Consider the following 9607-nt stretch of genomic DNA (forward strand, 5'->3'; position numbering starts at 1 on the left):
AGTCCACGAATCATTCCAATTTACATTTGACTCTTCATTATTATTAGGTGAGTCAATGGGACTTGTTCTAGAGGTAGACATCTATCACATAATATCAAACGCGTTAAGAGATTAATATATCACATAATATTCACATGTTAAAAATATATAGTTTCCAACAAAATTTGTTAAGCAATCATTTTTCAAGTAAACACGGTCGAAGTCCAGACTCACTAATGCATCCTAACAAACTCGATAAGACACACTAATGAAAAATTCTGGTTCTCTAAGACCAACGCTCTGATACCAACTGAAATGTCCCGTTCTTATTGATTAAAAACGTTCCATATTAATTGATTTCGTTGCGTGGTTTTGACCTCTATATGAGACGTTTTTCAAAGACTGCATTCATTTTTAAAACAAACCATAACCTTTATTTCATAAATAAAGGTTTAAAAAGCTTTACGTAGATTATCAAATAATGATAATCTAAAATATCATGTTTACACACGACCATTACATAATGGTTTACAATACAAATATGTTACATCGAAATCAGTTTCTTGAATGCAGTTTTTACACAATATCATACAAACATGGACTCCAAATCTTGTCCTTATTTTAGTATGCAACAGCGGAAGCTCTTAATATTCACCTGAGAATAAACATGCTTTAAACGTCAACAAAAATGTTGGTGAGTTATAGGTTTAACCTATATATATCAAATCGTAACAATAGACCACAAGATTTCATATTTCAATACACATCCCATACATAGAGATAAAAATCATTCATATGGTGAACACCTGGTAACCGACATTAACAAGATGCATATATAAGAATATCCCCATCATTCCGGGACACCCTTCGGATATGATATAAATTTCGAAGTACTAAAGCATCCGGTACTTTGGATGGGGTTTGTTAGGCCCAATAGATCTATCTTTAGGATTCGCGTCAATTAGGGTGTCTGTTCCCTAATTCTTAGATTACCAGACTTAATAAAAAGGGGCATATTCGATTTCGATAATTCAACCATAGAATGTAGTTTCACGTACTTGTGTCTATTTTGTAAATCATTTATAAAACCTGCATGTATTCTCATCCCAAAAATATTAGATTTTAAAAGTGGGACTATAACTCACTTTCACAGATTTTTACTTCGTCGGGAAGTAAGACTTGGCCACTGGTTGATTCACGAACCTATAACAATATATACATATATATCAAAGTATGTTCAAAATATATTTACAACACTTTTAATATATTTTGATGTTTTAAGTTTATTAAGTCAGCTGTCCTCGTTAGTAACCTACAACTAGTTGTCCACAGTTAGATGTACAGAAATAAATTGATAAATATTATCTTGAATCAATCCACGACCCAGTGTATACGTATCTCAGTATTGATCACAACTCAAACTATATATATTTTGGAATCAACCTCAACCCTGTATAGCTAACTCCAACATTCACATATAGAGTGTCTATGGTTGTTCCGAAATATATATAGATGTGTCGACATGATAGGTCGAAACATTGTATACGTGTCTATGGTATCTCAAGATTACATAATATACAATACAAGTTGATTAAGTTATGGTTGGAATAGATTTGTTACCAATTTTCACGTAGCTAAAATGAGAAAAATTATCCAATCTTGTTTTACCCATAACTTCTTCATTTTAAATCCGTTTTGAGTGAATCAAATTGCTATGGTTTCATATTGAACTCTATTTTATGAATCTAAACAGAAAAGTATAGGTTTATAGTCGGAAAAATAAGTTACAAGTCGTTTTTGTAAAGGTAGTCATTTCAGTCAAAAGAACGACGTCTAGATGACCATTTTAGAAAACATACTTCCACTTTGAGTTTAATCATAATTTTTGGATATAGTTTCATGTTCATAATAAAAATCATTTTCTCAGAATAACAACTTTAAAATCAAAGTTTATCATAGTTTTTAATTAATTAATCCAAAACAGCCCGCGGTGTTACTACGACGGCGTAAATCCGGTTTTACGGTGTTTTTAGTGTTTCCAGGTTTTAAATCATTAAGTTAGCATATCATATAGATATAGAACATGTGTTTAGTTGATTTTAAAAGTCAAGTTAGAAGGATTACCTTTTGTTTGCGAACAAGTTTAGAATTAACTAAACTATGTTCTAGTGATTACAAGTTTAAACCTTCGAATAAGATAGCTTTATATGTATGAATCGAATGATGTTATGAACATCATTACTACCTTAAGTTCCTTGGATAAACCTACTGGAAAAGAGAAAAATGGATCTAGCTTCAATGGATCCTTGGATGGCTCGAAGTTCTTGAAGCAGAATCATGACACGAAAACAAGTTCAAGTAAGATCATCACTTGAAATAAGATTGTTATAGTTATAGAAATTGAACCAAAGTTTGAATATGATTATTACCTTGTATTAGAATGATAACCTACTGTAAGAAACAAAGATTTCTTGAGGTTGAATGATCACCTTACAAGATTGGAAGTGAGCTAGCAAACTTGAAAGTATTCTTGATTTTATGAAACTAGAACTTTTGGAATTTATGAAGAACACTTAGAACTTGAAGATAGAACTTGAGAGAGATCAATTAGATGAAGAAAATTGAAGAATGAAAGTGTTTGTAGGTGTTTTTGGTCGTTGGTGTATGGATTAGATATAAAGGATATGTAATTTTGTTTTCATGTAAATAAGTCATGAATGATTACTCATATTTTTGTAATTTTATGAGATATTTCATGCTAGTTGCCAAATGATGGTTCCCACATGTATTAGGTGACTCACATGGGCTGCTAAGAGCTGATCATTGGAGTGTATATACCAATAGTACATACATCTAAAAGCTGTGTATTGTACGAGTACGAATACGGGTGCATACGAGTAGAATTGTTGATGAAACTGAACGAGGATGTAATTGTAAGCATTTTTGTTAAGTAGAAGTATTTTGATAAGTGTATTGAAGTCTTTCAAAAGTGTATAAATACATATTAAAACACTACATGTATATACATTTTAACTGAGTCGTTAAGTCATCGTTAGTCGTTACATGTAAGTGTTGTTTTGAAACCTTTAGGTTAACGATCTTGTTAAATGTTGTTAACCCAATGTTTATAATATCAAATGAGATTTTAAATTATTATATTATCATGATATTATCATGTATGAATATCTCTTAATATGATATATATATATACATTAAATGTCTTTACAACGATAATCGTTACATATATGTCTCGTTTAAAAATCATTAAGTTAGTAGTCTTGTTTTTACATATGTAGTTCATTGTTAATATACTTAATGATATGTTTACTTATCATAGTATCATGTTAACTATATATATATATCCATATATATGTCATCATATAGTTTTTACAAGTTTTAACGTTCGTGAATCACCGGTCAACTTGGGTGGTCAATTGTCTATATGAAACATATTTCAATTAATCAAGTCTTAACAAGTTTGATTGCTTAACATGTTAGAAACATTTAATCATGTAAATATCAATCTCAATTAATATATATAAACATGGAAAAGTTCGGGTCACTACAACGAGTGGATAGTGTTGGTAAGCCTTAACTCCGTATTTTGAGTTTTAGATAATTTATGGCTAGGATTTGGCCATTCGAGGCTTGTAAAGACCCATTTGGGGATTTAATGGGTGAATTTGGGTTAATTTGATGTAAGGAAACCCTAATAGCTATGATCTAGGGTTTTGTCCATGTAAATTGAGATTTGTAAGTGTTAATGGTGTTGTTAGTCACTAATACACTTGTAGAATGATGAAAACTTGTTAATGGGTTAAGTTGACCAAAGTTGTTAGTATAAGTGTTAAAATGGGTCAAATGAGTGATTGTTGACCTAGTTAGGTGAGATGGGTATGAAATACCCATAATTTGTGCTAGTTGGTTATAGTAGACTCAAATCACTAGCTTTTAGTGATTTATATTGAGTCTTGGCCATTAATGGGCGGTTTTGGTATAATTGAGTCATTTAATGCAAACGGGTCATTAAATGCTTAAGTGTTGAATGTTGGCGTTTGGTCCAACTAGTTTGTGTATTGAATGTATACTTATTGTTTTAGGTACTTTGCTTTGAAGCCTTCGGAAGTGCATAATTATCATCTTGGCGTTAAGGTGAGTGGGATAAGTATACATGTATGTATATAATGTATGTATTTGTACGAATGGATATGTGTTATCCGAGTTGGTGGTATATGTCGTTGTACACTAACGGTTTCTATGAATGGATATGCGTTGTCCGAGTTGGTGGTATATGTCGTTGTACACTAACGGTCGATTGGACGGATATGTGTTGTCCAAGGGTTAGTGATATTTGTTGTTGTACACTAACGGTTGTTGTGAACACCGATGGGAAATTCGAGTACCATTCCTTTGTACGATTGGTTAACCATGGTTGTGTGAATTAGTGATTAGCATATTAAATTGTGAGCTATATGCCATTGATGTTGCTAGCTTATTGTGTATTGCGGATAGTAGTTTATGCTTGTCGTTGGCATGGTTGTTGAATTGCTAGCTTGTTTGTGGTATTATGTAAGTGAATGCAAGTAGATAGATTATATATGCATATGTATAATTATTGCACTCACTAAGCGTTAGCTTACTCCTCTCGTTGTTTAGCTTTTTAGATGCAGGTGCGGACAAGGAAAAGGGGGTTGTTGGATACTAGTTACCCCGTGTTGGATGCTTGTTGAAGCTTTTGAAGTTGGCCTAGTGTTTTGGGTAGTTTAGCCCCAAACCATGTTCGAAGTGTTGTTTGGATTAAAACTATCATCTTTGAATGGGTCAAACTTGTATTACATTTGTTAAGGGCCTTCGTGCCGTTTGTAAACATTTAACTTGTGATATTGTTTAAATGGGTTATATGTAACCGTTTGATTGGGCGCTAATGGCTTGTTAATAAAAAAAAAAAAAAATTGCCGTATTGATTACGGGTTGGGTTGTTTCATCAATGTACTTGAGATGATGTCATTCGATGTGATATGACGGTTTTATGTTTTGGTGATATATTGGAGTGGTGGTACGATATTAAACAAAGATGGTGATAAAGAACATCATTTTCAGCCATTGAGTATACAACAATTGAGAACACCTTTTTCATCCTGATACTATTCAATGTAAGTTTTTACTTCAACCTTTATATAACAATGTGACTATGTGAGGTACTTTTACCCATGAGTATTGTGCTTAAGTTCTAAGTTGGAAAAAAAGTACTGAAGTTGAGTAACATATAATTGTCGACAAAGCAAACAAAATAAATATACGAAAGTAAAAAAATGAAATGTATAATCTCAATTCTGAAAGTGATTAGTGAATATCTAAACTTTGATAATCATGTAGGGTGTTTGGATGTGTAAATTGAATGAAAAATTATTTTGAAATTTCCGAAGTGTTCATTTAAAGTGAAGAAAATTTTTATGTGGATCATCCAACTGATCTCGACATAACAAAACCTTGGTGAATAGGCTGTTCAACTATGTTAACGGGATGGTCAACAATTATCAAGGTGAATTATCCATTTTATTGTATTATAATTATGTGGGTAGTCTGAATCAACGCTACGTGTATATGAACGTTAATCAGATTTTAGCTCTAAGAAAAATGTCTTCCATGGTTACATTAGAACATTTTAGAGAATGGATGCATGTGTAGATGATTGGATTTTAAAAGGCCTAATATGGTTGTACATATTTTGTCACATATGGTAATTTTGACCAATTTACTTATTTAATATGTTTATATCATGTTTGTAGTTCTTCTGTTGTTACTAATGAATTTGGTTGAATATCAATTACACATTAAGAATTGAAGTTTCATGTGACAATCCTTTAGTCTATTGTTTTTGTATTGATTGCTACAGAACATTTAAGGACGAGGAACATGGTTGGTAGTTAAATCTTTCTTTTGTATCTCTATATTATTTTTTATTTTTTTTTGAACGGCAAGATTGCATCATTCCGGACCGAAGCCTAGTCATTATTTGCACACACACACGTTCGGGCAGGAAACCCGAACCACGATCACAGGGATCCGAACCCTTAAACCATCCCGAGGGGCAGGCGGGCCGGACCTTAGTCCCGAATCAGGTCGGTAAAACTTTCCCTTTGGGCTGAACTCAATGGAACTTTGTGCTTTAAAATAAGTTCTTTTTTACTTAACATTCTTTTATATCTACGTTGGTCTCTTAATAGTATTTTTGCTTTTCTTTAAAAAAGGTACTCGCAAGATTGACTGTTATTTATATAGGGAAGTAATGATTTCATGTTTTCGTGCTTAGTTGATCATTTTTTTGTATATACATAATGACATCTATACTCTTATGTTTAAGGATTATAGGACCCAAATAATAGAGTAATTCCATATTTTACCCTTCCACAATCGACAAACAAAAGAACAATAATAAAAGAATTAAAACAAGAGATTTAACGTGGTTATATGTAATCGAATGTCGATTACTTTAATCCACGGACCAACTAAAGAGATTTTATTGATATAATTCGTAGATACAACTGAGGGTTATAATAGGATGCTTATATAGGCCAAAAACACCTTGGAGAATAAGAAAAACATAAATATGAAAACTTCCCGTCAGGCACTAGCCGCGCCGCGCCATTTGAGGTCGCGCCGCGCCTCCAAGGCAAATCTCCGGACATACGTTTTTCCAATCTGATGCTCTGTTTCATGTGCTAGGCCGCGACGCGCCTCCTCCTTTGTTTTGGTATCCTTCACATCCAACAATCTCCAACTTGAAGATAGTCAAAACCATGACTCACATTGTCAACCCATCATATCATCAAACTAACCAAGATCGCCAAAGCACCCTTTACCGCCAAACTCCATTTGGGACACGCACACTCTTATCACATACGCCGGATAAGCAGACTTTCGATACAAGGTCTTCAACACTTCTTGTTAGAATCCAATCATCATCTCTCTATCTCCCTAGTCGGTCACCACCTTCTCATTAGTTCATGAGAAGACCCGTTGAGGCTATGCAAAACCTCAACTTGTCCATTGACACCACCTTAGTAAACATATCCGCGGGATTCTTCATACCAAGGACTTTCTCCAACATCAAAGTACTATCTTCAATACGTTCTCGAATAAAATGATACCTTAAATCAATGTGTTTCGTACGATTATGAAACACCGGATTCTTTGAGAGATTGATTGCACTTTGGTTGTCACAATATAAGACGCAATTGTCTTGTCTTTTACCCAACTCACACAAGAAGTTCTTCAACCAAACAAGCTCTTTAGAAGCTTCCGCAATAGCCATATACTCTGCCTCGATGGTCGAAAAAGCAACACTCCTTTGTAGTCTAGACATCCAACTAACCGCCGTCTTACCAACCATGAACACATATCCCGTAGTACTCTTACCCGAATCACCAAATCCACCCAAATTTGTATCCGCATAACCTCTAAGTATAACATTGCCCTTAGTGAAACACAATCCCATACTAGAAGTACCTTTCAAATAACGAAGCAACCATTTGACCGCTTCCCAATGCTCTTTCCCCGAATTAGACATATAACGGCTTACAACTCCCAATGCTATATCCGATCTCGTACAAACCATGGCATACATAATACTTCCAACGGCCGATCTATACGGAACCTTTTCCATCTCCGATTTGTCTTCTTCCGTTTTAGGTGATTGATTCTTCGACAACTTTAACGCGCTACCAAAAGGCATAGTACGAGCCTTTGCTTTATCAACATTAAAATTTTCTACTACTTTCTCAATATACTTGGATTGAGACAAGTATAGAACACCTTTAGTACAATCACGCACAATACTCATTCCAAGTATTTGCTTAGCACTATCAAGATCCTTCATCTCGAACTCTTTTGAAAGCATACCTTTCAACTTATTGATCTCGGACATGTCAGAACCCGCAAGCAACATGTCATCAACGTATAACAATAAGATTATGTAAGAAGACTTGAATTTCTTCAAGTAACAACAATGGTCTGCTTCACATTTTACAAAACCAACCTTCTTCATAAACTCATCAAATCTCAAGTACCATTGCCGAGGTGCTTGCTTCAATCCATACAAACTTTTCTTTAACATACAAACCCACTTCTCTTTACCCTTTACCTCAAAGCCCTCGGGTTACCTCATGTAGATCTCTTCATCAAGATCCCCATGTAAGAATGCGGTCTTCACATCTAGTTGTTGTAGATGTAAGTCCTCGGATGCGACCAACGCAAGCACTAAATGAATAGTAGTTATCTTCACCACCGGTGAAAATATCTCTTGGTAATCAACCCCTTTCCTTTGTTGAAACCCTTTAACCACTAACCGTGCTTTGTACCTCTTCTTGCCATCCACCTCATTCTATATTCTATACACCCATTTGTTTTGCAACGCCTTTTTATCATGAGGTAATTTCACTAGTGACCAAGTCTTGTTCTTCTCAAGTGACCCCATCTCTTCTTTCATAGCAAGCTCCCATTGTATGGATTCTTTGGACTTTCTTGCTTCAAAGTAACTTTCGGGTTCACTGTTCTCGGTATAGAGCAAGTAGTTTGTTGATGGAGAATACCTAGGATTAGGTTTGGGCACTCTAGTCGAGCGTCTAAGTATAGGAGCAACCGGTATGGTTGGACCAGTTTCATTAGCCTCCTCATCACTAAAACTCGCACTATGTTCGAAGTTATCACCGCTATCCGAACCATCCCCATCATTGTCAAGATCCGACCCATCACCATTAATCGGCAATTCATTGTTCCCCGAACTCCCACTAGAACCCGCAAGATCACCAAGAGAAACATCATCAAGAATAACATGATCCGGTTTTTGACTCCCCGTTTCCGGTTTCCATAGACCGAATCTTCATCAAAGATAACATCACTCGATCGGATAACTTTTCTAGCTTCATTATCCCAACAACGATAGCCCATTTCATCCGAACCGTAACCAATGAACGTACACTTCTTTGATTTAGCTTCAAGTTTATCTTTATCAATATCTTTGGTTTTCACATAAACATTACACCCAAAGATTCTAAGATGATCATAACTAACCTTTTTACCTAGCCATTCTTCTTCGAGAATTCGAAAACCCAATGGTGTTGAGGGTCCCCTATTAATCAAATAAGCAACCGTATTAACCGCATCCGCCCAAAACATCTTAGGCAAACCGGCATGTAGTCTCATACTCCTAGCCCTTTCGTTCAACGTACGATTCATACGTTCGGCGACCCCATTGTGTTGCGGTGTTTCCGGTACTGTTTTCAATATTCTAATACCGAACTTTGCACAATGGTATTTAAACTCAATACTACCATATTCTCCTCTATTGTCCGACCTTAAGCACTTGACCTTTAAATTTGTCTCATTCTCAACCATAGCTTTCTACTTCACAAAAGTACCAAAAACTTCGGATTTAGCTTTAAGAAAATAAACACATACCTTTCGAGTGGCGTCATCAATGAAGGTGACATAATAACGAGAACCTTCATGTGATTCTACATTCGTTGGTCCAAAAACGTCCGTATGAACTAGTTCCAATTTCTTTAACTTTGGTGAATTCCCCGATTTAACAAAAGTTACCTTCTTTTGCTTCCCATAAGTACATGGT

General features: G+C 34.9%; 1 long non-coding RNA gene across 1 annotated transcript in view; it reads left to right on the top strand.

Moving 5' to 3' along the window:
* The window catches only part of LOC139872363 (uncharacterized), a 32184-nt gene extending 27317 nt beyond the window's left edge, over positions 1–4867 (top strand). Inside the window, exon 3 of the long non-coding RNA XR_011767019.1 lies at positions 4636–4867. This is a non-coding gene — a long non-coding RNA (uncharacterized lncRNA). The remainder of the gene's footprint in view (positions 1–4635) is intronic.
* The last annotated feature ends 4740 nt before the right edge of the window (positions 4868–9607 follow it).

This window comes from Rutidosis leptorrhynchoides, chromosome 1 (assembly GCF_046630445.1).
Source record: "Rutidosis leptorrhynchoides isolate AG116_Rl617_1_P2 chromosome 1, CSIRO_AGI_Rlap_v1, whole genome shotgun sequence".
In the NCBI taxonomy this organism is placed as follows: Eukaryota; Viridiplantae; Streptophyta; class Magnoliopsida; order Asterales; family Asteraceae; genus Rutidosis; species Rutidosis leptorrhynchoides.